The sequence below is a fragment of the Salvelinus sp. IW2-2015 genome, unplaced genomic scaffold (genome assembly GCF_002910315.2).
Source record: "Salvelinus sp. IW2-2015 unplaced genomic scaffold, ASM291031v2 Un_scaffold4898, whole genome shotgun sequence".
Lineage (NCBI taxonomy): Eukaryota > Metazoa > Chordata > Actinopteri > Salmoniformes > Salmonidae > Salvelinus > Salvelinus sp. IW2-2015.
The window spans coordinates 6,583-13,606 of NW_019946167.1; the positions used below are offsets into that span (position 1 = coordinate 6,583).

General features: G+C 43.1%; 1 pseudogene; it reads left to right on the forward strand.

Moving 5' to 3' along the window:
- Positions 1-2,444: 2,444 nt before the first annotated feature.
- LOC112077765 (IQ calmodulin-binding motif-containing protein 1-like) lies at positions 2,445-6,310 on the forward strand (annotated as a pseudogene).
- The last annotated feature ends 714 nt before the right edge of the window (positions 6,311-7,024 follow it).

Consider the following 7,024-nt stretch of genomic DNA (forward strand, 5'->3'; position numbering starts at 1 on the left):
GATCTCACCGTATCTATTTTTATTAATCACCCAACTTCTTGCAAATTCTTTAAAAAATAGTCCCTGTACAAGGTATTCCATAGCTGTAAGAAACCATAAGCCAGGTGCCTGACAATACTACACTTTTTCTGAAGACGCTAGTCAGATCTCATTCGATCAATGTGATAGAATCCTTTTCCAAAGTATCTGGTCTATAACTTAACATTAATAAATGTGAACTCATGGCTGTTAAAGATTGTGACACCTTCATATTATGGTATTCCAGTGAAAGAAGAACTTACATATTTAAGCATAACCATTACTAAGGATCAGATGTATGGAGGCTTACTAAATTTTAACCCTCTTGTTAAAAAACCCAGAAGAAGCTAAATCAATGGCTACAGAGGGACTTATCCTAAAAGGAAGAGTCCTAATAACCAAGGCTGAAGGTATCTCTAGACTAACACATGCCGCTCTATCTATATCTTGACGGTAAAATAAGCAAGATAGACCAGATGTTTTTCAACTTTCTGTGAGAAACCGTACCCATTACATTAGGAAAACTGTTGAATGACTATGATAGCATGTATGTATGGTGGACTGAATTTTCTGGACTTACTACATTAATTAAAACTTCTTCGGGATCAGTGTCCCTTCCACGGGTCGGTTAAGCTAATGTAGGCTAATGCGATTAGCATGAGGTTGTAAGTAACAAGAAAATTTCCCAGGACATAGACATATCTGATATTGGCAGAAAGCTACATTCTTGTTAATCTAACTGCACTGTCCAATTTACAGTAGCTATTACAGTGAAAGAATACCATGCTATTGTTTGAGGAGAGTGCACAATTTTGAACATAAAAAGTTAAACAAATTAGGCATATTTGGCAGAAATGCAATGGTTCATTGGATCAGTCTTTTTTTATGCACATACGCTGCAATGTATATTGCACCTGGTCTGGAATATACTTTATGGCCTTTCTCTTGCATTTCAAAGATAATGGTACAAAAAAAATACAAAGAATGTTTGGTTTTTTCTTTGTATTATCTTTCACCAGATCTATTGTGTTATATTCTCCTACATCCCTTTCACATTTCCACAAACTTCAATGTGTCCTTTCAAATGGTACCAAGAAAAGCATATCCTTGCTTCAGGGCTAAGTACAGGCAGTTAGATTGGAATATGTCATTTCAGGCAAAAATTTAACAAAAGGGCGGGATCCTTAAATAATACATTTAAGATCAATTGGATAAAACAATTCATAAGAAGCCCACTTCTATGTGGAAATGTATTCCTCATCATGTCTTCTCTACTTTTGTAGCCTAACTTCATGTTGGTTTGCAATTATAATATTGACAAAGTTCCAGTGAAACTCTGCTTTTCATCAGCAGGTTTCTTCTTATGGTCCTTAATTTATAGCATACTTTCTCCACACAGATATTATATATGGAATAATCGGGATGGATATATTGTATAAAAATATTCTTTGTTTTTAGAATATTGGTTCCGAAATAATATCCTATTGGTGAGACAACTTGTAAATGCAGAGGGTCTTTTACTTAATTCTAAGGAATTCTTATCACCTAAAGATTTTGCAATTGTTTCAGATGCTTCCCTCAAGTGTTGCTTTATTATTCAGCGAACGGGTCAAGACCTGACTAACCTTAAAAGGAAGCATCCTAAGATTAGTTTTTCTTTTAGTCCATCCAACAACAATAGAGCTCTACAAGCCTTGTTTCAACAGGATGTTGTATCTGTACCTTATGTCATGCCTTATTGCAATGGTTTTATTGATAATGTCTGCTGGAAAAAAAGTTTGGTTGTTGCCACACACATACCTACTTRTTAACAAAATGAAGGACGTTTCTTTTAAAATTATTCATAAATACTATCCTGCCAACCACTATATGAAGAAGTAAAAACAAAAACTAATTGTACCTTTTGTAATGACCACCCAGAAACAGTGCTGCGTCTTTTTTGGCATTGTATTCATGTAAGAAAACTGTGGCAAGATCTCAGTAGATTTATAATTTATGAAGATTTTACACTATTATGGAGAGACGTGCTGCTTGGATTCTTACGATAGAACTTACGATAGAAATAAGTTGAAACAATTTTGTGTAATTAATTTCATTATTCTTTTGGCCAAATTGCATATTCCAAAATGTAAATTTACAAACAAAACACCACATTTTATTACACTGCAAAAAGAAATTGAACTATATTTTAAGACTATTAAATACAGTGCCAACTTAAAAGCTGTTAGAATTATAAATGTAAGATGTCCCTTAAGGTTCTTGTGTAATGTGATATTGTACCCCCTAGCCCCGCCCCTAGCCCAAATGTCCTTTGTATATTCTTTATAAATACTTCTGTTCCCCATGTACTCTTTGTATTGATTTGTTAATAAAAAATAAAAAAATGATGTACAGTATTGTAAAGAATGAATGGGAATGGGGCCCTGCTAACTGTAGTCGCAGATTAGTGACGTAGGSAGTGTTGCTGTAGAAACAAATGAAGCTTCCCCGTCAGTGCTTGTGGCAACAAGAGAGCACGAAAATAGATTTMAACTTGATCGTGTCTGGTTTCATTCGAAGAATAATGTAGCTCGTCAATTTTGTATATGRTTTTATACTTCAGATCTGGGAGCGAAAGATTACTGTAATAAACTCGCGATGAGTCTCGCTAGAAAGGACACAGACGCCGGGCTACGGGCACTGGTCGCGAGCACAAACATTAAGCCGGAGCAGAAGGTTCCTCAAGTTCTCTCAAAATTACAAGGTAAATTAGTTAGCTAACCTTTTTACATTGAAAAACGTGTTATTTTACTTTGCTTGCACTTGTGTGTTATTCCTGATACCCAACTAACAATCCTTCCTTATTTTCTGACATTGAAGATATTCTGAATAGGATATCTGTCCAAGATGATATAGAGTTGGGTGCGTTCAAAAACTCCTTGTTCAGCCATGGCATACTGCAATACTGCGCAGGAGACGCCCTCAAACTGAACTATGCCAAAGTCGAAGGAGGCTACGCAACTGCCACTCAGTTTGGCAGAAATTCTCAGGTACGATTTTAGAATCTTGATCCACAGAACCACAACAAAAAGGAATAACAAAATCTGTGTTGACTGTTACTCTGCACTAAAACAAACAACCTTAGACACTCCAATGGACAATACCTACCCGAATACTACTTCAAGGCCTGATGAGACTGATGGATGGAATAATAATTGATGCAAGCAGATCTATGAGGGTGGGGGTCATATATCTGTAGTAGTGATTTGACATTGATTTCTTGTGTGCATATGCAAACTCCTTTAGCTCCTGCTGTGTGGGTGTGGACCTGGGCGGAGACACTGAGCGCCTTCCATAGGCGGCTGCTCCCGTCCGTCACAGACGCCTGCTGTCATTGGCCAGTCGGCTGATGAACAGACTTTGGCGGTAAGTGACGTAACGTTTTTTTGAAGTTTGGAATGTCCTCACAAAAATATGTCTACTGACATCATATCTCTCTCTGTAGGGAATGGGCAGCCTGAGATGTTTCGTTTCTTCAGGAAGGTGATGGACTCTGTGTGTTGGCTTCTGAAGCCCATGGTCACCTGGCCACACAAGGTGAGATCTAACGTCCAATACCAAACAGACCCCTTACCTAACTAACGATGCACCCTCTTTTCTCTCTCTTAGTCCTGCAGTCAGACCACTATGAGAGGATGTTAATGAGTGAGGAAGAGAGAGTGGGAACCGTGTGTGTGTCACTGTGGCATCAGCTTCTGACAGCTAACAGGTAGCATATCACCACACACACACCACACCACACACACACACACACATCAATTAAATTCATTACCCGCTCTTTCTCTGTAGTGAGTTATGCAGGTTTGGGAAAGGCCCCTTGTCTGTGATTCTGGATGACGTCGTGTACCGAATGGCTCACACATCCAACCCTGTTGTGGGAGGGGCAGCAATTAGGACGCTCCTCCTGGTTGCCCGGCAACAAGAATCCGCCCTGCAGCTTAATCCACCAGGTTCAAAGGTCAGGGGGTGGGGTTTGCATATTTCCAGGTTACGATATATATTTTTTTTCATGGGTTAACTTTATATGCTTGCAAAAGCATCTTGATGTTTTTTATGGTTTGTGTGTTGCAGGGTTGGAGGGCATGATTGGTCGAGAATGGAGGGGGCGGGGCTTCGATGAGGAAGTGGACCAACTGATAAAGCTGCTCTCACAGAGAAAGTCCCAAACCAGCTGATCACACAGAGGTAAAATATAGTGTGTTTGTTGTTGTTCGTGTGTGTGCGTGCCTTACACTCTCTCTGTGTTATCAGACGTGGCCAGAGGAGTGTGTGGAGCGGCGTGTGTCATCCAGGCAGCGTGGAGATCCTATCAGACCAGGAGGAGAGTGAAGAGTCTGCCCAGAGCTGTCAGATCACTGCAGAGGAGCTTCAGGTGTGTGTCCATTTTTTCATCGATCTATGATCGGTGTTTTGTATCTCTGTTTTGTATTAATGTGTATATTTTTGTAATCCCAGGGCTCATCTGTAAAAGAGACGTTGGTCTCAGCATGATTTCCTGTCAAAATAAAGGTTAAATAAGATCATAATAATTCCAGACAGTGTGTGTGTGTGTGTGTGTGTGGTGTGTGTGTGTGTGTGTGTGTGTGTGTGTGTGTGTGTGTGTGTGTGTGTGTGTGTGTGTGTGTGGGAGGAGCGCGACGGAGGAGAGCGCGAAGAGGCTCAGGCTGTGTGCTGGAGGAGAGAGCTGAGACTACAGCTTGTGTGTCAGCGAGACAGAGAGCCAAGGAGAGAGTTCCATCAGAAACAACTACAAGCTACTACAGTTACTAGCTGCCCCAGGTACACACACACTACCTGTTACAGCAGAGACAGAGCGGAAGTGATGCCAGTTTGTTCGCTTAGTTAGGCCTGCCATCTACAGCCCCTCGTGTGTGTGTGTTTGTGTGTGTGTGTGTGTGTGTGGTGTGTGGTGTGTGTGTGTGTGTGGTGGGTGTGTGTGTGTGTGTGTGTGTGTGTGTAGGTCAGGTGCACGTACCTCGGGGAGGTGGAGAGGCAGGCTTGCGATACAGATCCAGAGGGTTTGGCGAGGCCACCGAGAGAGACGAAACTTCCAGCAACGGAGAAACCACACACACACGCACAGAGCTGCTGTTTGTCCTGCAGAGAGCAGTATTAACACCACTCACATGCACTTCAATAGACTACCTCTGTTGTAAGCAGAATCTGAACACAGCGATCAAAACAATGTAGCATGCAGCAGCATCTGAATTCATCTTGACAGTTTTTGTGTCCCCTCCTGTTAGGTCCTTCGCTTTCTGAAGAGGCGGAGAGCTGAGAATGCCCTCCTTCCCTCTCTCCTTGGATTGGTCCTCGGGGTTTGACTGACAGTCGGAGGGCGGAGCTGAAGAGAGAGGTGGAGGAACATATTGCGCCCTGCACCCGGTGATTCTGAATATTAACTTCAAGTTGTGTATTCTGTTTTACTGTCCTTGTAGGGACCAGAATGTCGATCTCTGTGTGTCTGGTAACGGATCTCTCTCTCGTGATGTGTAACGGATCGTCTCGTCTCTGTGTGTGTAGTCCTCCCTGTGGTGTCTCTAAGAGGGCAGTAGGGAGCTCCATGCTCAGACCCAAGCCTTGCTGCTCCAGCATCTACAGGGGGAGAGAGGCAGAGCTGAGAGAACACACTCACACACACGCCCTGCTGGCACAGATCAACACCGGACCTGGAACTACTGCTGAGTAGGTATCACACGCGCGCACACCACTCCGCTCTTCCTCTTTCTCTCCCTTCATCCATCTTTCTCTTTAGATGCCCCCTCACATATGTCGCCACAGTAACCGACTGTGTCGTGTTCAGGAGTCGCTCTGCCCCCGTAGCCGCCCGCGCCCGGCAATCCCACAATGCCTTGCTCCAGGCCGGTCGCCTGCCTTGGTGGAAGATGCTGGGAGATGGTGACATCACCTGTCCCAGAATCAGACTCCGTCCACAAAGACCACCCGCTGGAGGCAGAGTTTAACTCTCTATATTAAGGAGGAAGCTGACAACGTTGTTCACAAAAGTATTGTAACGCTATTATAACATTGTCATAGGGCCTGTTGTAATAATGTCATTATGACATCAAACCTGCTCTGGAATTCAACCAATCATGGGTTTCAGTCTGGACCGTGGTTAGTTGAATCAGGTGTGTTACTGCAGTGGTCTTTTCATCAGTCTCTGTGTGGCTGGTCCCTTAGACTGAACTCTTCCTTAAGGAATTGTAAAGCAATTTTGTGTACAGAAGTCTGCATTAGATGTTGTACTTTTCTACTATTATGCCATTGTGTCCTGACTGTAGAGACTTTCAGTCATTTTGATAAGTGGAGTTTTTATTTGTTGTCCAACAACTCACATGCCAGTGCTGAATTTGTGTTAACAATGTGCCCAGAGTGCCTAGTGCCTACCCAACGCCAGCAGTCATTATGTTTTACACACATACCAGAAAGATTTGATTGGCCAATGTTTATTTTCAGCGTTTTACAATGAACAGCATTTATCAGACAGAAACATTATCATAAAGCTTACAGAATGAAGGCACAGACATAATACATATTTTTCTGTACCATGTTTCACATAGTTATTTCTTCTGATCCTGCATATTAACGCTGCAGTTTGACATATCTTATTAGCCAAGGGCCCAGAGTTAGTCAGTCGGGGCTGGGACGAGTTCGTCGGGCGGACAGAGTTGTAGTCGGGACCGGGAAGAGTTAGTCAGTCGGGGCCTGGGGACAGAGTTAGTCAGTCGGGGCCTGGGAAGAAGTAGTCAGCGAGTGACGTGCGCGGAGGGCAGAGTAGTCGTCGGGGCCGCATTGTGTGGGGACAGTAGTATCGGGTGGAGTTTCTCGGCAGAGATTCGTGGGCCTGGGGACAGAGTTAGTCAGCGGGGTACAGGTGTGTCCTGGACAGAGTTATCAGTCGGGCCTGGACAGAGTTAGTGCAGCGTACGGTGTGCCTGGGGACAGATAGCAGTCGGTAGTCGCGGGCAGA